We start from the raw sequence: 25,220 nt of genomic DNA, 5'->3' as shown, positions 1-25,220 counted from the left end.
CTGGTTATGTAACAAAGATATCTTCTCCACTGGTTTTGATTTTCTAGAGAACTCAGCCTCTAAATATGTGCATATTCATTAATATACATAAGGAAATGTAAACCCTCCAAGTCTTAAGTCTACCTACCCCTTAAAATATATTCATTTAAGATATTAATCATTTGCTAAACATCATACCATGGATGGGAGAACAGTTCAAAGTGAAGGACAGGGCACCCAAAGACTAACAAGTATGTGATAGAATATTTAGTTGAATTATTTTCTTTATTTCACTAATTATTTAGCATTCTTTAGACAGACTCAAAAAATTAAAATATAATAATCAACTCTCCTTTGAATGACAATAGACCTCACTGGGTTATATACAGTCATTAATTTATGCTCAGTTCCAATATGTCAATGAATGCGGAAGTGTAAAGGGTGCAGTCAGCATGGGGCAGTTGAGTCCGACTTCTGTAACTTCATAAAAGGGAACTACTGACAACATCCACAGTGTGGGACCAATCTCCATAAGGTCAGAAATATCCTGTGCCCCCTGAGCTTACTTCTATCAATTCTAGCACCCATCATTGCATCCAGGGCTCTTGCTGTTTTATTGGGTCTGCTAAGCCATTGTAATAGCCACACAGTGCTCAGAGATTCTACATGTATATTATAGAGCTTATTAGGAGAGTTAACTTGGTTACAACTCAGTTCTGAAACATGGTGCAAATCTTCAGTCAGGAAAATGTGTCAAGAGTGCTCATAGGCTCTTTGACTTTCAACCTCTCAGCTTTAGGTCAGTGTTTATAAAGCTCTCTTAATCACACCCTCTCACCATCCACTTCCAATCCCAGTCTCAGTCCTCCAGCAAACTCAGGCAAATGATCTCAATATTGGCTCTGGCACACATTAGTCTCTGGAGAGGCTATTCCTTCAAAAGGGACATCATGATTGAAAAGATAGCAGGTCAGCAAAAGAAAGGAAGATCTTCAACTGGATTGACTGGCACAGTGACTGATATAATGAGCTTGAATATGTCAGAGGTGATAAGGATGACACAGTATGAGAGCGGATTCAGACATGTTGCTCACAAGTCTGTAATGTATTTTATTTGACTAACACCTAACAACAGCAACAAGATCATCTCAACAAAGAATATCTTCATGCTTATGTGTTTCAGGTTATTTCAGACTTTAAGTGGCATTATTGTTTTTCCAACTCCAGTGGAAAGATAATTCAATCATCTGTTATTTTAAAAAGGTTTTCACAAAAAAAAGAAACTTGTGAGAGTAGAAACTCTACAGTCTTGCCTTGTTTTCTCCGGTTTCATGAGTTTTTTACCTTTGAAAAGGTGCATCTTAGTATTTTTATATTTTTTGTTTTGTTTTGTTTTAGTAAAAATATTTGAGGTTTCTGTAGTTTGTTGGGAGTTGAACTACTAACCCAAAGGCAGAGATTCTCAGGCAGATCAAATTTACCAGAGACTACTCAGGAGAAAGAGAGGTATAACATTTGAACTCCTAAAATCTCATGGAGGATCAACTCTGAGTCATTTCCATTTCAGTAGTTTTAAAATTTTCTACAATATATTTTCACTCTATATGTTTGACTTTTGAAAATTTTACTCTATATCCTGGTGGTATTACTTTTTTTTTTTAACTTTTCTATTCTTTGCTTTAGAGCTGACCGCACAACCAGGTGAGAATGTATAAGTAAAATTAATTTTTGAGCAATTATCTCCCCTGGGGGTGTGGTCTCCAGCGGCCTCAAATGTGGACACGTTGGTTCACAATTGATCAGCATCTTCAATATCATCAGCAGCTGTGAAGCCAACATAAAGGAGATAGCGGATCACTTCCTCTCAGTTCCCAATCCATTTCTCTACTACACCCCACAACTATAAAGTCAAGTCTATGAGAAATTAGCAAAACATTTCATACCCAGTAATTATAAGAAGTAGGTGCACGGGTGTGTAGGACCATGTCTGACCTTATAGAGATTAGTTCTATACTGTGGATGTTGTTGACAAGCACAGTTCCCTATTATGACATTAAAAAACATTGAACTCTACCATCTCCACATTGTTATTGCAAGCCTACACATTTTATTTGAATTTTTGTTAATTTAGAAATGCTTTCTATCCTTTCACATAAATGCCACTCTGTAATCTATAATAGTTGCTATATTCTTTTATGCCTAAAGTATTTTTATCTCAATACATTTTTCCTTATTTTGGTTTATATGGCGCATGATAAATGCACACTGAACTGGTTCACCTACATAATATTTTATGTACTTTGTAATAAAAATGATGTCTATTTCATTTATCTCACTATTTCCCAAGCTCATCCTTTTTTATGAGTTTTGATTAGAACATTAAAAAAAATGTTTCAACCAATGATACCATTAAAGCTTTGAACCATTTTTATAGTCATGCAAAATTAATGAGCATTTCCTTGTTATAGTAGCTACTATTTGATTAGAATCTGACAAATAATTTGCTTAAGTTAAAAAAGGAAATAAAATTGTTAGTAGAGGATGCCAATTAGCCTCAAAACCCCAGTGTAGATGTATGGTGGGAATTACACTGAGATGGCATTCAGAAAAGTTTGCATGTTCTAAGCTGAAACATAGGGCTTTTCGTCTAATGTGTTCTCCTCAGCCAATGACTATACAGAATTATAAAATACATTGGGTTATTTCATCACTGATACTTTATAATATGTGAGCTGGGAACTCTAGAGGCTTAATCTGTAGGGAGAGACACTGATAACCCAAAGTCAAAGCCTCTCTAGTGGTTCAAATGCACCAGTGATTCTATGGACAAAAAATGGTTTTTTTCCTCTGTGTAAGTAAGGTGCAGCTTCAGAAAATTAGCTAAAGAATAAGCTATGAGACAGTATTGAGTCAGTAGCAACGTGTGTGTGTGTGTGTGTGTGTGTGTGTGTGTGTGTGTATAAGAGCGTACATGGTTCTACCCATCAGGCTATCCATTAAATTCTCTACAATTATGACATTAGGGCATGCTGCTAGGAAAGGCTATTCCTTGGCGAGGGGCATCATGCTTAGAAAAGCAGCACACCAGTAGAGAAGAGGAAGACCCTCACCCGGGTGTATTGACACAGTGACAGCTGCAATGGGTGTCAATGTGCTAGAATGTGTGAGGATGGCACAGGCTAGGACAGGGTTCCGATTTATTGTTCATAAGGTCACTATGGGTCATACTTGATTTGTTGACATCTAACAACAACAAATTGTATCAGTGCAATTTCTTTCTCACCTGCTACTAAAAACAGTCTAGTATCAAAGACTCCATTGGAGAAAGATGGGCAATCCCCTCCCTAGAGTTTAACTAACAGCCTCTGAAAACCAGGCAGAGTGTCTGCTATGGACTTATTCCATCTTGACAAAACACAACATCAACAACAATCCTTTTGTAGAGCGCTCTTGTGGTTTAATGGTGAGGAACTGAGGAGACAACCCAAAGATAAGTGGTTTAAATCCACGGGGAGTTCCACAGGAGGAAGATGGACAATCTCCTCCCATGCAATTTTACTCTCTCTGATAACCCATTGGAGGGTCAATTTTGAGTTAGTTCTAGCCCCACTGTACACAACAATAACAATCCCTCTTTCGGAAACTCCCAATCTATAAATATATCAACTGTGTGTGTGCCTTAGTTGTATTGATGCTGACTCATGTTTTGATCTTCTTTAAGTATTCATACAATCCTGTAGTCTTTCATTTCCCTTTTAATAACATCAGCTTAACTTGGAATTAAAAAAAAAAATAGATTTTAATCTGTGCTATCATTCAGAAAGATTAAACGTCAGCTCCGTCCAGTTAGGGAATTTCTTGTTAACTATTGTCATCGGGAAATTTTTGCTCTTCATTTGAAATATAAGGTGATGCCTGTAATATTTTAAGAAGCAGGAGGGAAAGCAAGATAAGTTCATACGGTGTCTTCATGTCATTTACCATAATGGGTAAGAGTCAGGACTTAGCTCTTAAAAATAGATTTAAGGTTGGGTATTTCCATTTACTTACAAACTTATGAGAAATCACAAGTGATATGTGTATAATAGATATTTCTGTTTCATACAATGTTAGTAAGAGTACAATTGCAGTGCAGGTTATTAGGAAGATAAATGATGACAACCCAGAAGGAAAGTGAAAAAGTTCAAAACAAAGAAATGGAATTCAATCAAGAAACACTTTAAATAATATTCTGGATAAAAAGAAAAGTTAACAAAATGAAGATGATAGAATAAATTGATGAAATATTTAGAAAATAGAAAGAAATCATGAAATTAAAAATTGAAATGAACTTGACCCATAACTACTTTAAGTGAGTATGTACAAAATATCATGATGAAATAATAAAAACTATCCAAATGAATATAAAAGTAGTACCCAACTATAAATTCTTTGAAACACATATACTTTGTCTATAAAAACATAAATAGGTTGAATGAAAGTAAAAGAACAAAGAAGTCATACCATTAAAATGGCTAACATGAAAGAGTTCGGTTTGGTTATATTAATAACAGTTTAAATTGACTCCAGAAAAAAAAAATACTAACAGAGATAAAGAGTCATAAGATTAAAGGAGGAAAATTTGTCAGAAAGATGTATATACATAATAATGTTATTATTGCTTTATAGTAACAACTCCTGCTGACCCTTCAGGGAGGTTTCAAAGTCAGCTAGTCCCATCAGAGGGGATTGGGGCCATCTTTATCTCAAAGAGCAGCTGGTGAATTTGAACCACATGCCTTTGAATTGCAAAGAGCTTCTTATCATTATGCCACTAGTTGTTCTTGTTATTGATTGCCATCAAGTCTAGCACAACTAGGCTATAGGAACAAAAACCCTAAAGCCTTTCTATAGCTATTGTTATTTATCAAAGTTGATAGAGTTTCCAAAGGCATGTTGCTTAGAATGTGGATGCCACTCCTGCTTCACCAGAGCTCCCTGTATTTAGAGTTGTTGTTGTTGTTGTTATGTGCTGTCGAGTCGCTTACAACTCATAGCGACCCTATGTACAACAGCCCTAAACTCCGCTCTGTCCTGTGCCAATCGCACTGTCTCTGACACTCCTGCACCGTCCCTCCACCTCCCAAGCATGATGTCCTTCTCCAAGGACCAGTCTCTCCTCACAACATGTACAAAGTATGTTAGACGGAGCCTCAGAATCCTTGCCTCCAAGGAGCCACCCGGTTTAACCCTTTCCAGGACAAATCTGTTTGTTTTCCTAGCAGTCCATAGTATTCTCAATACTCTTCTCCAGCACCACAGCTCAAATGCATCAATTCTCCTTCTATCCTCCTTGGTCATTGTCCAACTCTCTGATGCATAACAAGTGATTGCGAAGACCATGGCCTGTATCAGACACCATTGCTCTTCAGTACTTTGGAGAGGTCCCTAACAGAAGACTTTCCCATGGCAATGTGCCTTTTAATTTCCTGGCTGCTGGTGCCAAGACTGTTGACTGTGGAGCCAACCAAACTAAAGCTGTGAACATCCTCAATCTCTTCACCATCCATCCTGATGCTGCCAGTTGGTCCAGTGGTGAGAATCTTTGTCTTCTTGACATTGAGCCTCAATCCATATTGTAGGCTGCAGTCCTTGACCCTCTGCATCAGGTGCTATTTAGAGTAGGCATGCAATAAATTAAAAATAAAGTAGTAATGAATGAAAAATATTAATGGAGATCAAAACTGATATACACCCTAAAATATTAATCTAATTGTATTTTTTGTATAGGTGATTTGGAGATTTTAAAATAATATCATTTATTGTTGTTGTTATATGTTTTAGAGTTGGTTCAGACTCATAGAGACCCTATGTATAGAAAGAACAAAATATTGCCTAGTTGAATACCATCCTCACAAGTGCTTCTATGTTTGAGCTCATATTTTCATCCAATATGTCAGCCCATCTTCTTTAAGGTCGATTTTTCTTTGATCTCTATTCAATCTATGATGCTATTTTTTTCCCCAAGTCCTGGTTGTTCCTGACATGTCCAAAGTAAGTGAGACTATGTGTCTCACCATTCTCATGTCCAAGGATCCTTCTAGCTGTATTCTTCTTAATATTTATTTGTCCATTCTTCTGCTTACAGTATGTGGTAAATTCAATATTCTTCACAATCATCATAATTTAAAAACATATCTAGCATTGTCAATGACTAAACTGAGTATAATACACAGACACTGTCTTGGAAGAAGAAAAGACATAATGTTCCTTAGAAGTAAGGAATGTGAGACTTTAATTCACATATTTTGGACATGCTATGAAGTGGGAAAAATCCTTAGAGAACATCATTATGCTTGGATAATATAATGTCAACAGAAAAGAGGTACATCCTTAATGAAAAAATATTGACATGGCACTTGCAACAATAAGCTCAAACATAGTGGAAATTGTGAGGAGTTTCATTCTATTATGCATATGATTGTGTGAAAGGAACATATACAAAATAAGAGGACAGATACAAAATAAGAGGTGGCCAAGTCTGACTTCTACCTGTTTCATAAAGGGGAACAGTCCCTCTTCATAATATCCATAGATAGCTGCTAGATTAGACACACCGCTTCCCATACTCCTGTACCTATTCCCACCAATCAAGGGGTTCAATATTCTTTGTTGACACACAGACTTTACTCACAGTGTGATACCAAGAGTGAGATTCATTAAGGAATAAGTCTAAGAGTAGAGAAGGCAAAGAATATCTCACAAGGTAAGTACAGGTTTAGTCCAGGAGTCCCAAGACAGATTAGCAGCAAAACATGATTCTTCAATTAGTAAAAATTCTAGTTTCAGCTCAACAACACAAATTCAAGAAGCCTCTGGTTTCCTCTATTATCCAGCAAGATTTGCATAAGAGCAGTTATAAGTTAGCTTTTCCTTCAGTCATCTGGCAAGCAAAACCTTTAACTGTGGCCAGCACAAGTGCAAGAAGCCTCATCTTGCCACAGTCTCTCCACAAACCCTCTACCACCACTGTTACTGGGATGTCACACTACTGTGTGGAAAGTACTCTCTTTTATATTAGTTCCACAGCTATTGATAATTTACAATACAATGTGTCTGCAGTTAAAGTAGCTGGAGACAAGCAGGGGTTAATACAATGCTTAGAACAGCCAACTTTTTTTTTAAAAAAGTTATTATTTGATTGCATCTAATACCTTTTCAATCTATATGTGGTCCAGATCTTTCAGGAGGCTAGACTTTATGAGGAGGAATGTCACATCAGGATTGGAGGAAGACTCATTAACAAACTGTATTATGCAGATGACACAACCTTGCTTGCTGAAACTGAGGAGGACCTGAGACATTTTCTGCAGAAGGTAAAGAACTATGGCCTTCAATATGTATTGAAGCTCAACATCAAGAAAACAAAAACAAAAATTTTCCCCATTGGGCCAATTTGCAGCATCATATAGAGAGAGAAGAGATTGAGGTTGCTAACAATATGACAACTTGCTTGGTTTCACAATCAACACTCTTGGCACTATTAGTCAGGAAACCTAAAGATGAATTGCTTTGGGAAAATCTGCTATCAGGGACCTCTCCAGAGTACTGAAGAGCAACAGTGTCAGTCTGGAGACTAAAGTACAGCTAATCCAGACCATTGTGTTTGCAATTACTCTCTTCAGAGAGATGGGAAGAGACTAAGGATGATAGAATAAGAAAGGATGCCTTTGAATTGTGGTGCTAGAGAAGAGTATTAAACATACCATGGACAGCCAAGAGAACAAACAGAGTTGTCCTGGAGAGAGTAAAACCAAGGTGTTCCTTCAAGCCAAGGATTTTGAAGCTTTGTTTCAAATAATTTGCACGTGTTACCGGGAAAGGCCAGTCTTTGGAGGAAGACATCATGCTTGGAAAGGTGGAGGGTCAGCGCAAAAGAGGAAGACCCTGGATGAAATGAACTGACTCAGTGACTCGGGTAATGGAATTAGGTGTGTTGGAGAAAATAAGATTAGCTCAGTATAGGGCAGGGTTCAGAACTATTGTACATAGGGTCTCTATGAATCGCAGGTGACTCAATAGTGCATAATAACATTATGAACATCAATAAGTAGTGTAGATTATGCAAAAGTGTTTTCTTCAACCGAAAAACAATGTCACTGACAATTGAGACCAAGATATAATCTATCCTTGGGTCTTCTTATAATTATTATTTGACTTCTCAAAGGAGTCTGTTTTTGTTTAAATCTTATGAATTTTTTTAATATCTAGAAAAGTTTGAGAAATTTTTTTTCATTCTAGCATTTGTGTCCAAGTTCCCACAAGCATTATAAGAAAAGAAAAACGAGAAGGAAAAGAAATGTGTTTCTATTGCATAACATTTCGAAAAATTTCAACTGAAGTGCTTTTTGCTGCAGATATGATGAGTGAACTTAACCAATACCTAGGTCACAATTTGATCTAACGCTAAAGAGAAAAAAGCAAAATGCATAAACTTTAAAAAGACAGTCTCATTTTTCACCTGTCTATTTTCTCTATTCAGCACAAATAAAATTTTTCTATAAGTATAAAAAATAGTCCAGTGTATTCTTGCTAAGTGTAGTGTTAGTCCATAAATCTCAAATTAGTGCACAGCTTTCAAGATGCTATTTCTCCCTACTTAGTAAAATAAGCACCTAAGTTTTAAAGTGCTGTTACAATCAAGATATTGATTGTAAAATCTACATTTCAGAATCTTCATCACTAGATTTGCTCAGAGAGCAGTGAAGATAATAATTACATAACACTTCTACTAGTAAAACTAGATTATTCTTAAGTATCCAAGATTGCATACTCAGTTCAAAATCATCATTTGTTCTTTTTGCTTGAAAGAAGTTAGAAGCATTTAAAAACGCAAACCATCCAGAAACAGTAAGATATCATTCATACTGTACTTACATACCATCTCTAAAAAAGTAGCTCTAACTGAGGTGGAAAAGTAAATTAGTATTTCATTTAGGAGTTTTGAAGAAGTAGAAGAAATAGGTTGAGAATACTCAGAGAAGTTTATTTTATCTCCCGAATCTACTATGGTCACTGTGGGATAGGTAAAAATGGATTTTGTAGCTCATAAACTTTGATTACGATCACATGACTTCATGGGACTATGAAAACCAGGTGGGTAAATGACTCCTGATGAGATTGGTCCTTTTGCCGAGCCTCTAGGCATAGGTTAGCAGGGTTAGCAGCAGAAGACAGGAAAACTCTCTACTAGCAGCAAAGAAGCAGCAGGTAATGCAATGAGCATCCTTCTTCACTAAAGAGCTTATGCCAGTCAGGCTGGGACCTAGCAAAGAGCAGAATCAGTAGCAGTGGAAACCCAGAGACCTACATGGGCCAGAGCTGACCAGGGACTCTTGCTCCAGAATCAGAGGCAGGTACCTTCATCTATGTTTGCTGAAGAAGTGGACATAGACATCATCACTGACAAGCCGAAGATAACACTGACCTAAAGTCATGTTTCTGAAAAGGATCAAAATGCATGCTTCAGAAACTATTTTAAATGAGGAATTGTATCCTGTTGCCAACCTGAATTGTAACCTGTAACTTACTTAATTAACCCCATATTGGTCAGTATGGCTCGTTAATGTATCTATGACTAGTATTGCAAGCCCAGCAATAGGCCAGAGAGATTCCTGGGGAGACAGTAGGTGTTGGAATTGATTAAAAAAAAAGTGCAGGAGCATGGGATATGTCTGGAAATAGGTTTGTGTTGTGGTTATTGATGGTGGGGACTGTTCCTTCCTGTGACACTTGTAGAGGTCAGATTCAGTCATCCCCAAGCCACTGGCATGTTTCCTACATCAACTATTGTGTAAACGGACAGTAAACGACTCAACTAAAATTCAGAAACACAGGTCATCCAGGTATTTATTAATGGTCCACCCTTATCTGGATTGATTGTGAGAGTATGTGTCTATACTGTTGCAGAAAGTCCTTCATAAAGTAAAGCCTAAAAAAACCCTGCATCAGGTTTAATGCTTTACTTTTTTCTATCTTGAAATTCTTCAGATCCAACAATTGAATTGTGTTTTGTAAGTGAAGTTTTTTAATAATGATTGGCACGAGTGTGAGAAGCAATTTGTGTGTCATGCATAACTCCTTTTCCTCTCAATCAACCTTGCTCAATTATAAACTGAAACTAGAGTTTTGATAGAGAATGGTAGTGGCAAGAAACTGTGCTACAGTTCAGAAGGCACACAGTTAAGGTCACCAGGGACTTTGCTGGCGAAAGATGGGCAATCTCCTCCTCTGCAATCAACTGCCTCTGAAAACCCACCACAGGGTCAGCTATGGGTTAGTTCCAATTTAACTGTGCACAACAATAACAACAACAATATACATTAATAAGGAATTGAAAAGTTAACTTACTTTTTTTAGTGTTTCTACTGTTGGGAAAAGGACAAAATGAATATGCATGTAATGAGATGCAATAAATAAAACCTATTATTTCATATATTCGAGTTACGCTATATAAAAGAGTGAAATTTCACACTAAAAAAAGAAGTAAAATTTAGTCTAATAACTCATACTTTTCTAGTATTATTCTATACTTAAAATGTGATTAAGAAACACTACATCAATGCAAGAGAGACTGAAGAAGAAAAACACCCGACAATTTATGTTTTAGTGCCATTTTTGGCTTTTTCCTTTTCTTTCTAAACGAGAGTTCACACAGTTCTTATTTTGCACTGTGTCCTGCAATCTATACAGGCAGATACAAGCATTATTTCTGATTGCTTTTATGCTTTGTAAGCCCACCTCCCCTTATTTATTTAATTTCCAGAGTGGAAAGTGTTACCATTATTCTCTAATATTTCTATCCTAATGTTATATCTTCAAGGAAAGTTCAAGTTTTTATTGACTTTCCTATTTCTTTTCTTTCCACTTTTCTGAGTTTTTCCATGGTCCTTGATTTACTGCTTAACACTTAAATGAATATTTCTTTCAACACTCTGTCCTTGGATTTCCTATTATTTTCCCCAGTACCCTGACAAACTTATGTTCCACTCTCACGGTCTCAACTGTCACTTATGCTGTGATGTCTCCTAAATATACCAAATCTATCCTCTGAGATGCATACTTATGTAATAGAAAAATTACTGGCATTTTTACGTATCTGTCCCACAGTCTTTTAATATCATACTTTCTCAGATATGAGTCTATTGATTATTTTTATTTTCCAGAAACAAGACAAAATTGTAAGTAATTGTTCATGGCCTAGATTTTTTCCTGCTTTTATTTATTTTAATTCCCTCCTACTTTATTTCCTGCCTCTATATTTTCCCCTATTAATATTCTATAATGTCATCAGGGTTATTGTTCTAAAATGCAAATGTAGATATTTAACTCTCCAGCTCCACTGTTTCTCATTTGCCTGCAGAATAGAGCACAAATTTATGAGCATATCATACGTGGATTCTCATTACCTTGAACTTTCCTATTTTGTTAAGAGTCGTTTGCTAGTTTGTCTTTTTTCCTAAACTTTCCTGGATTCTAGTGGTAACAAACTAATGTTATCTGAGTTCTAGCAATAGCAATCCAAATTAGCTACACTGTCTTAGGCCTTCCTGTTTTATTCATCATTTTTCCTCTGCCTTTAATAACCTGGTGTTCTTTATTTTCTTTTAAGAATTTGTTTATACAGCACAAGGGCAAGCCCATAGAATAGCAATTAATAGACTCACTATTATAGTTACCCAGATTGTCTTGCATTTATTACCTTAGAACTAGGGATAAATCACTTAATCTTCCAGCACCAGAGGAATAGTGTATGTTGACAGTAGACCTATGTCTTCCTTTCTCCTCACTGGGATTTCTCAAGGTACAACTGAGCTCCATTTAACTTTCATCGACATTTTCTCTTTATAAATGTGTTGATGCTATTTACAGGCTATGGTTTTCACAATTACTTGCTATGCATCAGAAAGCTGGACAATGTCTAAGGAGGATAGAAGAAGAATTGATTTCTTTGAGTTGTCGTGCTCGAGAAGAGTCTTGCACATATCATTCACTGCCAAGAACATAAATAGATCTGTCTTGGAGAGGGTGAAACCACTTTCTCCCTGGAGGCTAGCATTTTGAAGCTCCATCTCACATACTCTGGGCATGTGGCCAGGAGGGACTGATCCTTGCAGAAGGATATGCCCAGTAGGGAAGAGAGATAGTGCAGGAGATGAAGAGACCGGATGAGATGTATTGATACAGTAACTAGGGCAATAGGAGTTGGTGAGTCAGAGTCAGTGAGAGTGGCTCAGAACAGAGCAGGTTTCGGAGCTGTTGTGCATAGGGTTGTTATGAGTCATAGATAACTCAACAGCACATAACAACAGTAAAGGAATTTACTACCTGAAAGATATCACTAGTCTTTAAGAAAAAGAAAGGATAGCAAATCTTGTGACTTGTAAAGATTACCTTGTCTAGTGGTTCAAATCTACCCCACTTTTCACTGACTACCGCCCCCCACTCCCTTTCCCCCCCACCCCAGTTACCTTCTTAACCCCTACTCCCACTACCCTTAGTGGATCTCAGGGAGAAAGATAAGCAATATCTCTTTTATGCAACTTCTAGCCTCAGAATTCTACTGGAAGGTCAATGACCAAATTAGTTCTGACTTTACTACAATGACTTGATATTTATTGTTGATCTGAAATACATTTTAAAACAAAGAATTTCTTTTTAATGGCCATTGCTGACTATAAAATGGAAATGATTTATGAATAACTTCATATGTGTTTGACAAATAGAATGTAATTAAGAAACATCAAAGCATCAAAGATGAAACAAAACAAACAAATCATAAACTTGGATAAAATATTTTCTGAGTGACACTAAGCTCCTTGTGGTTATGCCTAAACCAATAGAGACTCAGTTTAGGACACACAGGCTCCTAGAAAATTACATCTGTCAGACTTCGCATCTCCAGAAATGATAGTTTGTGGATGCCAGCCTCTTCCTCACATCCTTCGAATCATTGATAAAGTTTAGACGGTGGCCAGGTATAATATCCTGTGATTCTGCATTGAATATTCACACTTTGGCATAAACATAAATTGGCAGTATGGATAGAATTTTCTGTCAGATCCATAAGTCATAATGGTTAAAGTTTTTTTGGGGTTTTTTTTTTGGCAAGAAAAGCAATGAGAAAGATGACATGAGTTGGTTCTCAGAATGTTTTCCTAGTCATGTTTTTTATGGAACTGCAACTATAAGGATTAAAATGTTTACAAGACACATTTGAATACACTCTTAAGGTTAATTCATGTTGTTTCTTAATCAGTAGTTCTTTTGTTATTATTAAGTAATCAGAAACTAAATCTATGTAAGTTTATCTATGTGACCTCTGAAGAACATTTATGTTGTTTCTATGGGGACTGTTAATTAAACTGCTAAACATACATATTTAAATATATATTCATGTGTAAATATGTGCAACTCAACTAAAAAGAAAATAGAACCATTTGTTTAAATCACTTGTTCCCATCCTAAAAATAAATAAAAATAAATTAGAGAAAGAGAGAGACAGAGAGAGAGAGAGAGAGAGAGAGAGAAAGAAAGAAAGAAAGAAAGAAAGAAAGAAAGAAAGAAAGAAAGAAAGAAAGAGAGAAAGGAAGGAAGAAAGAAAGGGCAGACCAAACAGGATGCGGAAAGTGTTGAAAAATAGTATTAATATTACATGGAAGTAAAATTTTGCTAAAGATTATGACAAATGGCTGAAATATTACATCAACAGAGAAGTTCCAGAAATTTAACCTGGATTCAGAGGAAGGTGTGGAGCAAGGGATATCATTATTGATATCTGATGGATCTTGGCTGAAAGCAAAAAGGACATGAAGATGTTTATTTCTGCTTTACACATTCTGCATAGACCTTTGCTTATGTAAATATAGTATAGTATGGACAACATTGACAAGAATGGAAATCTTATAACTTTTGATTGTGCTCAGCAAAACCTATATGTAGAATAAGAAGCAGTTATCTGAACAGAACAAGGGGAAATTGCATGGCTTAAAATCAGGAATGATGTGAGTCATGATTCCTTTCTTCGTAACTGTTGAGTCTACTAAGCAATCAATTTGCTGCACAAATCATTTGAGACGCTGGAATATATGAAGAAGAATATGGCATCAGTATTACAGAAAGACTCCTCAACAATATGAGTTATGCAGATAATATAACCTTGTTTTCAGAAAATGAAGACTTGAGGCACTTACTGGAGATCTTAGACCACAGTCTTCCATATGAATCGCATTCAACATCAAGAAAATAAATGTCCTCACCACTAGACCAACAACAACATCATTATTGCCATTTTTGTGGTTGTTAGGTGCTATCAAGTCATGACTCAATATCAAGTCATGACTGAGAGATGCCGTGAACAATAGATCTGAATCCTGTCCTATTCTGTGCTATCCTCGTCATGTCTGACGTACCTAAGCCTATCACAGCAGACACTGCATCAAAACATCTGGTTGAAGGTCTTCCTCTCTTTAACTGATCCTCCTCCAAGTATGACTGATATTACTCTCACAGGAATAGATTCTTGTCACAACATACCCAAAGTATGTGAAAAGAACCTTTGTCATCTTTGCCTTTAAGGAGCACTCTGATACATCACAATAGATGGGGAAAATATTGAAGTTACCAATGGCTTAATTTTATTTAGAGCCACAGTCAACACCCATGGTAGCAACAGTCTGGAATTCAAAAGACATGTTACATTGAGGAAATTTACTGTCAAGGACCTCTACAAAGTGCTAAAAAATTTGCTAGTTTAAAGACTAAGGCAGGCTTGATCCAAACTATAGTGTTTTAACTTATTTCCTATGCATCTGAAAGTTGGACAATGAATAACAATGAGTGAAGAAAATTGACTTTGAATTGTGGTGTTGAAGAAATATACTGAAGTGGATTTTTAAAAAAAAGAGCTAGAAAGAAAAATAAAAAGACACAAATCTGTCTTGGAAGAAATACAACCAGGGCACTCCTTAGAGGAATGGATGGTGAAAACTGCATCTCATATACATTGTGCATGTTATAAAAGAGAAAGCATGCTGGCAAAGGCAGAGCAACAAAGACACAGCAGCAGACGGATGGACAACATGACTGTGCAATAGGCTCAAACATGTAAGAGATCATGAAAATGACACATGATTGGCCAACATATTCCCATCTGTTGTTCAAAGGCTTACTGAGTCATTTTGAAAGCACAAAGGCAATGCCAATAGTAAAAGTGAAAAATTAAAACCAAAATGGAATTTCTATACCCAACAAAAATGTTCTTAAAAAGAAATGAAGAAAAATTTGACCTTAGAAATAAAAATGCTGAGAGAATCCCTTACCAGCAAACTCATCCTAACTAAATATTAAGGGTAGTTCTACTTGTTCTATCAATTATTAAGGGATATTAAAATCTCTGAATACATGTGGATTTTTGTTTTCTCCTTCAAGTTATATGCATTAGTTTTATTGGTAGAACAAATAGAAAGGGTACAGAAGACTTTAGCAACACCATCCACTATCTTGTATTAGACATATTTTTAAAATACCAAACCACAGTAAAATGCATATGCTATTCAAGTGACATAGAATATTTGCCAACATAGCTTTCTTTTACATCCCATCAATCAATAATTTTAAAGATATTTTTAGTACAAAGTGTGTTTTTTGGCCAAAGTGGATTGGAAATTAATAATTGAATGGTACCAAATCATTATAAAAATAATTGGAAAGCAATAGAACACATTTCTAGAAGAGCCACTGGGCTAAAGATGAAATCAAATGTGGTATCAGGAATATCACTGAAATGAATAAAGAAAAAAAATAAATGAAAGCAATAATATATCAAAACTGGCTTACATCAGTACTCTGCATTCTCAGAAGCAGTGGACAAAGTCTTTAATGACCTGGGTAGGAAAGTATATTTACCCTTTTGCCTGTGCTGCCTACCGTTTCTGACACTATGCCCACTGTATGAGTAAGGCCAGAACTAGTGCACTTTCCAAGCAAAATATGTAAGTCAAAAGGTTTCAAGATAACCATATTTATATTTACAACATTTTCTGTATCCTGTTTCTGTTACAATTCTATGAAAAAATAAAAACAGCCTCATTACTATGTTTCAATAAATAAAAAAGCAAACAAAATGAATATACAAGAGGACTTAAAAAAAGTAAAATTAAGGAAACACACAAAACTATCTAACTATATAACATCATAAGCTTTAGTGTAAATTTATCGTTTTCCTAAAATGAGGGTATCTGTGTCATATCTTTTTAAATTGAAAATTATATTAGCTTAACAATGCAATTTGTTTCAGTATCAGAGACATACTTGATGGACATATAATACTCAGAAAAAAGAGGAAAGAATATGATTTACTTAGTACTTGCTTAATATGTCACTTCATATACTGAGTCCTACTTTATATATTCTAAAGAACTATATCTGACATTTCACATAAATTATTTTTATCTTATTCCTTTTTCATTTAATATGACACTAGTTATTTTCTCCATTTTCAGATAGAGAAGTTTTCCCTGGGCCTTTATTTTTACCTGGAGTAAGTATACTTTAGTCATATTGAGATTCAGATCTGATTTTGAAGTCTGCACTCTTCCTAGTTTTCTCTTAAGGTTTCAATTCTTTCTAAATAATCTGTTGTTATTTAAAAATGTCTACAGATGAAAAGCATACTATAAGAATCATGTAGAATATATTGAAATGTTTCTTTCAATTGTTATAGTTTGGCATGCTTGATATAATAGGGCTTAATATAACGAGGTGCTCAACCAGTCATCAGTACCTTAGCATTTAATTCACTTTTTGGTGAATATTTAAAAATCTAAAAACCATACCTGATATACAAAAGATGAATGTGCATTCCTATTATAGACATATTAATGTGATATCCCTTGCCAGAGTTGTATAATCATCTCCTGTCATAGGTACAGAAGTAACAAAAAATTGATAAAACGCAATCAGAGAAGTAGGAGAGGCCATATATAACTTTACACACCCTTTAATAAATAACATACAGTAAACATACATGTCCCATGGGAATATCCACGGTTCCAGGAGGAAAGATATACTTGTGTTGGCATGCTTGCTTATCCTGCAAGCCAACAAAGGGCTCTAGTATATCAAAGATAGTGAGGCAGACACCGGATAGGACAAGATTCAGATCTGTTGTGAATAGGATAGCGATGAGTCCTACTTGACTTGATGGCAATAGGTTTGTATTAATGAATAATGTTAACAAGAGCTTTTGCTGTTGATTATCTGGATTTCATCCATTTTGAGTCCTGTATTTTTCTCTTTTTAAGAAAGAATATCTTCACATTCTATATGTAACTTCAAGAAAAATCTGTTTTCATTTAGGCATATGTGAGTTTAGATTCAGCAATGTTTATTCAGCTTTGTGTGGCATAATTTGTTAAAGAAAAACATCAAATTATGCTGTATTTAACACTGAATAAATTACATTAATTTTATCATTGTGATATGTTTGATACTTTTATATAACCATTTTATAGTTTTCCATTTTATACACATAAAATACTTGTTATAATATTAATGTATGCAATATACAAAGAATATTATAGGACGTTTATATGAATATTTTATTTAGTGATGCAAGGAAACGTAAAATCAGAAAAATGAAATCATTCTCCTACTGTGTGGTTTATAGCCAAGTCCATCTTATTTTAAAGGGATACAATTGTAAATTCTACGTGTGATTCTTATTCTTAAATAACAATGGTTCTATATACATACAAGGGACCTCTGGTGAGCTAGTGGGAAGAAGCAATCCCGAAGGTACCTGGTTTGAATTTACCAGCTGCTCAGTAGAAGAAGGATGGGCAATCTCTTCCCGTGTGATTAACTGCCTCTGAAAATCCATGGGAAGGTCAGCTATAGGTCGGTTCCGACTCTGTGGTACATATCACAACAATAATACGCCTACAACTAATGCATATTTTGAGAGTTTTGCATTATTGTAAGGTAACTGGAGCAATGAATTTTTATACTTGTGACTTGAAGCTGGAAATTTGGAGAAGAGTAAAACCAGATGTTCCAGTGTAGGAGTTACAGGTATTAGGTGAGTTAATTTTGTGCTTTACTATAAATTCAGTGAAAAGACTTGAACTTTTAAATTAATATTAATCTAGACCAATTTATTTAAATTAGTATTAAATAACTGAGCTCTGGTGGTTTAGTGGCAAGAAGCTGCCCTGCAATCCCAAAGCCTGACAGTTTGAAGGCACCAGCTATCTGCTCCTTGGGAGATGGATGGGCAAACTCCTGTGTGATTAACTGCCTCTAAAAACCCGCTGGCTGGGTCAGTTATGGGTATGTTCCGACTCTATGGTACACGACAACAACAGCATTAATTTTCTGAATTAATACTAATTTAATTTAGAAAGGGACAACATGCTTGGGGGTGTGGAGAGACAGCGCAAAGAGGAAGACCCTCGATGAGAATGAATTGATCAGTGAATGGGGTAATGGAGATGGGCATGTGGGAGACAATAAGATTGGCTTGGAATAGAGCAGGGTTTAGGATAATTATACTGTAACTTCAGTGCAACACGGTAGATTAGTCTGGAGGGAAGAAATACCGTTAACCAAGAATCGACTGGACTCTTAAAAGGAAGTCCCTTAGGTGAAACATAACGAGATCTACTCAACCAACATTTGAAGTTTGATTTTTAAAGTGAAGTTATAGTCTTCTTTTCTTAAAATATAAAAAGTTTGTGCGGGCAAATTTTATAATTTATGTTTTATTTTAATTTTGAGCGTTTTCAAACCTCACCAACGTTGATAGCATTTTACAGTGAACAAGCACATCTCTGTCTACCACTTAGTTCTTTCATTAACGTTGAACTTAGTTGAATATACTTAGTTTATTATATATGTATCTAGCTCTGGTGACATATTGGGTAAGGAGTTTCACTGCCAATCCAAAACCAGGCATTCTAAATGCACTCACTGCTCCATGGGAGAAAGATAGGCAATCACCCATCGAACAATTTACAGCATCTTAAACCTGTGGGAGGCTCAGTTACATGTCGACTCCCCTTTATTTGTTATACCGGAATGGTTTTTCTATTTATGTAGTGCTGAAATGTTAATCCACAGGGTTTATAAACATCAAAAAAATTACTCATGGTAGACGGGCTTTAGTAGACCTCCCAGAATAAAGCCGAGTTTGAGTAGAACTGGAGATCTACTTCTAAAATCACTGGCCACTTGGATGTGAAGAAATCCCTATCAGTGTTCATTGCAAAGAGAAACAATTGAGAGAGATGATTCAAAAAGCTGTGTAATTTATAAAATTATATTCTTAATACCACATGCAAGTAAAATCTTGTTGAATTTAAAAAAGCCTAGATTAGTACATTACCAGGAAACTACCAGAAATTTAAACTAGATTCAGAAAAGAAGAACATGGGACAAAGGAAATCATTGCTGATGTTTGATAAATCTTTGCTAAAAGTAGTGATTTTCTAAAAATGTTTGTTAGTATTTGATTTGCTATATAAAGCCATTTGTTTGTGTGGTTCATAATAAATTCTACATAAGATTTAAATAATGGGAATTGGGAACATTTAACTGTACTTTCAAAGCCTAATCATAGACCAAAAGAGCAGTCACAATAACAGAACAAGGGAATGTCACAAGTCTTACAAAGTGGATAAGTGTGCATATGTTTTGTACCCTTTTTCCTTATAGTTACTCAGTCTGCACTCTGAGCAAATAATGCCAGAAGCAAGGGCACATGTATTCAGAGGAGCATTAGAAGTGGAGGTAGACTCAGTAACCATCTGTGATATGTCGATAAAGCTCAAAAACTATAGCTTTCAGAATAGATTACATCTAAACATCAAGAAAACAAAAGTCCTCAAAAATGAACCTATAAACAACATCATAGTAATCAGAGAAATGTCAAAAATGTCATTTTTCTTGAGTCCATAATCAATGTACATCTAAATAGCAATAAAAAAATCAACATATTGCATTGAGTAAATCTATCCAAAGGGATTTCTTTTGATAACATATAAAGTACTTAAAAGAAAAGGTTCCCAGTAGAGGACTAAGCTGTGTCTGACCCAGTCCACAGCATTCTCAGTACTTCATATGCATGAGAAATTTGACAATGAAAGGACACCAAAGAGAAATGATTAATTTGTACTATAGTAATAGTAAATAATGTGCCATGGACAGTCAAAAGAACAAAGCTGTCTTGAAGTCAAAATTCTCAGAAGTTAAGAAAACCACCAGTAATTACAAGTGCTTTTTAAAAAAAATCAATAAATCTTGATTGTATGTGTAATCAAGTCAGATTGTAGATAAAGACTAGCATCATAATTATTTTTCATATTTAACATTAGGGTTGGTGCGTAATTTGAAAAAAAAAATTGTACTAACTGGTTTCTTAAAAGTTTATCTATAATTTAGGAGAGCTCAGGTGGCCTAGTGGCAAGAAGCTGCACTGCAAGCTCAGAGGTATACTGTTTGAATCCACCAGATACTCTGCCGGAGAAGGAGGGGCAATCTCCTCCTGTACCAGTCAGATCTGATTTGAGGGAACACACACAAAAAAGTAATAAAAAAAAATTTTTTTAAAAAGTTTATCTAGAATTTACAATAATTGACAGCATTGCACTTAAGTCTTGAAATTATCTTTTCTAAAATAAGTTCATCATAATTTCAGTTATAATTCTTGTAATAATAGAAAATATGCTGATTTCATTCATAATGACCAATATCAGTACATTTTTTACCTATTAGTTCCTAGAATTTGATATTTATGTGTTTTGTTTTGCTTTTTCTGACTTCCACATTTCCTAGTTTCAGATTATTAATGAACATTTGCAGCTGTTTTTCTAATTGTCTTTGTTACTTTATCAGCAAATAAAGGTGTTGGAAGATTTTACTCCATCCATGTCATTAAAGGCAGCTCTTCACCAGTCTTGAGTGCCTTTCAAACTAAAGGATGTTCCACTGATATTTATAAAGTTTTATGGGTCAGTTGTTGTCAGAAGTAGATTATCAAATTATCCTTCTGAGATTTAGTCTGGAAGTTCCAGTGAACATATCATAGCTTCCTAATTCACGTCTACACACAAGGCACATGTGCTCTTAAAATAGGGAATAAAATATGAAATAAAAGGAACAAGAGCAAAAATTAGAGTGCTTTTAAGATGTTTTTTTAAAGTAAAACCAATTCCAATTTTATTTTTAATTTTGGTATGTATGTTTATAATATCATAACAAATCCTGGATATGACATTGTATAAATATCGAAGTAAAAATCAGATAGTTTAATGAATGGCCTACTATTTATTTTAATGCTTCTTATTCTTTATCCTTTCCTTTCACTTACTCTAAAAGTCTTGTAATTATGTTCTTAAAAAAGAATTAACATTTAAATTGTTTCTTTTGCTGCTATCCTCTCACTTGGGCTGTAGTATCTGCTACATATCCCAAGACTATTATAACATTCAATTCTTTACATTACAATCATTTATTTACTTGTCATTTTAGACCTCTCCACTGAATCTCTTAGCAACAGGAAAATGAATTTTAGTCATTTTTTAACACCAACTCTTGCATATAATAGATCTTCTTCTGTTTAGTTGTATGAATGAACTGGAATACATTTCGGGTTTTTACCTCTGAGGTTTGTTTAACAGTCTTCATGCATTTCAAATGTAACTGAAATTGTGATAGGGAATTAAAAGAATTGTGGTTTTGGAGTAACATCTTCAAGAAAATATACTAGATGTCATTTTATATTGAGTAAATATATAGCATTCTTAGGAGGTTAAATTGATTGTATATCCTTTAATTCCATAAGGGGAGTTTCTGTGTAGTGCAAAATCTTTAAACACCCAGCTACTCACTGAAATGTTGTAGACTCAAGTTTGCCCAGGGATGCCTAGAAAGAAATACATGATGAACTACTTTCAAATAAATCAGATATTAAACATCCCATGGAATACACTTCTGTAATGCACATGAGATTGTCATAAATCTGAATTTATTTGAAGATAATTGATTTTTAATATTACTCAGAATCTTCTTGGGAAGACCAGGTGGCATTGTGGGTTGTTTGGTTGGCATTGGAATCCACTTGCCACCTTAGGAAGAAAGATGAGACTCTCTTGTTCAGATTTATAGCCTTAGAAATGTGAGAGTGGTTCTCCAAGAGTTGAGATTGTCTCAACAACAGTGAGATATTTTTACTCATTACCTTTGTTAAGGAAAATTTTTTTATTGATTTACTTAGAAAGTTCATAAACTTTGTTTTTCCACACTAGCTTTTCCCCCTTGCCTTTACCCATCTCTCTTTACCCATCTCTCCTTCCACCCACCAAATTGTGCGATCCTCTGATTAACCCTGCCCCTGCCTATCCTCTCCCCTCTGCTCCCTCCACCCCCCTAGATTCTCATACACATTCTATAGTAATGGTCTTACACAGTATTTGTCCTTAAGGGACTGAGTTGAGCTCACTTAGCATACTGCTATCTAGTCCCTCCCAAGTTAGGTAGCAGTTTACAAAATCATTGCTCCTGTGTGCTGCATATTATTCCATCCTATGAATGTACCATAATTTCTCAATCCATTCAATTGTGATTGGACATTTGGGCTGTTTCCATCTTTTTGCTGTGGTGAATAATGCTCCTATGAACTTTGGTGTACAAGTCTCTGAGCCTCAGTTCTTATTTTCTCAAGGTACATTTTAACCAAAAGCTGGGTTGTATGGAATTTCTATGTTCATCTTTTTGACGAAATGTCTGTCAAGCTGCCTTCCAAAGTGGTTGTACCATTTTACAATTCCACCAACAATATATAAGAGTTCTTGTCACACCACATCCTCTTCAACATTTATTACTTGCTGCCCTACTAAACTTTGCACTGCTACTGTGGTTGGATTGTAACTCATTGTGGTTTTGATTTGAATCTCTCTTATTGCCAGTGATTCTGACCATTGATTCATGTGTCTATTGGTCAATACAAATGTCTTCATCTTGAGAAGTTTTTCCATGTCTTTTGCCCACTTTGTAATAGGATTATCAGTCTTTTTTTCTTCTGAAGGCCCAGTAATATTCTGTAAACTTTTCTTATGAGGCCCTTGTCTGAGATGGTGTTGCCAAACGATTGTTCCCAATCAGTAGGTTTTCTTTTTAACCCTGTTGGAAAAGTTTCTGATGATCACAAAGATTTAACCTTTAGAAGGTACGTTTCTGACTTATCTGGCAGTCTCTTTTTACCGTAGACTAGGCCTTCTAAGCTTGATCCAAGTTGTATCTTAGGAACATTATAATTTTGGTATTTGCTCACAGGTCTCTGATTGACCTTGAGATAATTTTTGTTTATGGTGTGAGATGTCGATCTTGCTTCAGCTTTCTTGTAGGTAACAGTCAATTTTTTCTAGCATCATTTGTGAAGATGTTGTTGTTTCCCCATTTGATATGTTTCATTTCCTTGTTGAATATCAGTTGGCCATAGATAGATAGGTCTATTTCTGGGTTTTCAATTCTGTTCCATTGGTCTATGTCCTTGTCATTGTACTAGGACCATACTGTTTTGGTTACTATAACTGTAAAGTACATTTTGAGGTCAGAGAGCGTTACACCTCCCACCTCGTTTTTATTTTCAGAAGTGCTTTGCTTTTTTGGGTCTCTTGTCTCTCCAAATAAATTCCTTTTGATCTCCTTGAAAATGAATTGTGTTGAATATGTATATTGCTTTTAGTAGGACTGTCATTTTCACAATATTGAGTCTTCCTATCCATGATCAGGGCACATCTCCCCATTTCTGTAGGTCTTTTATTCTGTCTTGTAGAAATGTTCTGTAGTGTTCTTTGTTTAGGTTTTTTGTGTTTTAGTTATGTTCCGAAGTATCTCAATTTGTGGTTGGCTGGTGTCCACTTCCTAAACAACATGCCTCTGGAAACTCTATAAACTTTGATAAATGCTGATAATTGTAGATGGGCTTCAGGCCTTTTGTTCATAGGGTGGCAATGAGTTGTGCTCGACTCAAAGGCAATCATTATCAACAACAACAACATCGTGAATTGTATTGCTTTCTTGGTTTCCTTCTCTGAGCTCACTTTGTAAAGGAATCCCATTGATTTTTGGATATTAATCTTATGTCCAGCCACTTTACTAAATTGGTCTACTAGTTCTAACTGTTTGTTGGTTTGGTTTTTGTTTTGTTGAGTCATTGGGGTTTTCTGTGTACACTATCATATCACCTGCATACAGCAACAGTTTAATCATCTCTTTGCTGATCTGGATGCCTTTCATTTCTTTCTCTTGTGTTGCCCTAGCAAGTACTTCTAGTATAATATCGAATAGAAGTGGTGACAATGGGCATCCTTGTCTATTCTCTGTTTACAAAGAGAATGCTTTTAGTCTTTCTCCACTAAGATTGATAATGACTTTTGGTTTTGCATATGTATTTTTCTCTATGTTGAGGAAATTCCCTTCTATTCCAATTGCTGAGTGTCTTAATCAAGAAGTATGTTGGATTTTGTCAAATGCCTTTTCTGCATTAATTGCTAAGATTTTATGGTTCTTGTTATTTGCTTTGTTTTTTTGTTTTTTGCTTTTTTTTTTTTTTAACCGTCACACACCTGTCTTTATTGTGGGGCAGAAGGTGGGACGCTTCCAGCACTGGTTAATAAAAAAAGTCAAAAATACTAATTTACAAAAGCAGGGATTCAGTGAAGCTGTCAGATGCATACCCTCGGCAGGCATACATAGATGCCGACCCAGAGCAGCAGGAAGAGGACCCTGAAGCCCATGAAGAGTGAGGCCACCAAGGAGATGAGCAGCTCTTTGTAGATGTCCCGTGTGTACTTGGTAGAGGTTACCTCATAAACGAAGAACCAGGCGGTGAAGAACATGCCAATGGCCAATAGCACCACGGTCAGATGGGGAAGACAGCCAGGTTCACCGGGCTGGTGTATCTGCTCATGGCCTCGAGCTCCATTTTGCCGCGTTCTGAGCAAGAGCCGCTGCTTTGCCCTGTTATTTGCTTTGTTAACGTGGTTAGTTACATTGATTGCTTTTCTTATGTTGAACCGTACTTGCATAACTGTTATTACTCCCTCTTGGTCAGGAAAAAAATATTTTTATGTGTTTTGGATTCTATTGTCTAAGATTTTTTTAAATAATTTTGGGTTTATGCTCATGAGAGATATTGGTTT

General features: G+C 35.5%; 1 pseudogene; it reads right to left on the bottom strand.

Moving 5' to 3' along the window:
- Positions 1-25,003, bottom strand: part of LOC102870461 — a 72,215-nt pseudogene extending 47,212 nt beyond the window's left edge.
- Between the last annotated feature and the right edge of the window lie 217 nt (positions 25,004-25,220).

The sequence above is a fragment of the Elephantulus edwardii genome, unplaced genomic scaffold (genome assembly GCF_000299155.1).
Source record: "Elephantulus edwardii isolate Elephantulus edwardi_28Jun2011 unplaced genomic scaffold, EleEdw1.0 scaffold00014, whole genome shotgun sequence".
NCBI lineage: Eukaryota > Metazoa > Chordata > Mammalia > Macroscelidea > Macroscelididae > Elephantulus > Elephantulus edwardii.
The sequence above is the reverse complement of the archived record's forward strand: the minus strand, read 5'-3'. Positions and strand labels throughout refer to the sequence as shown.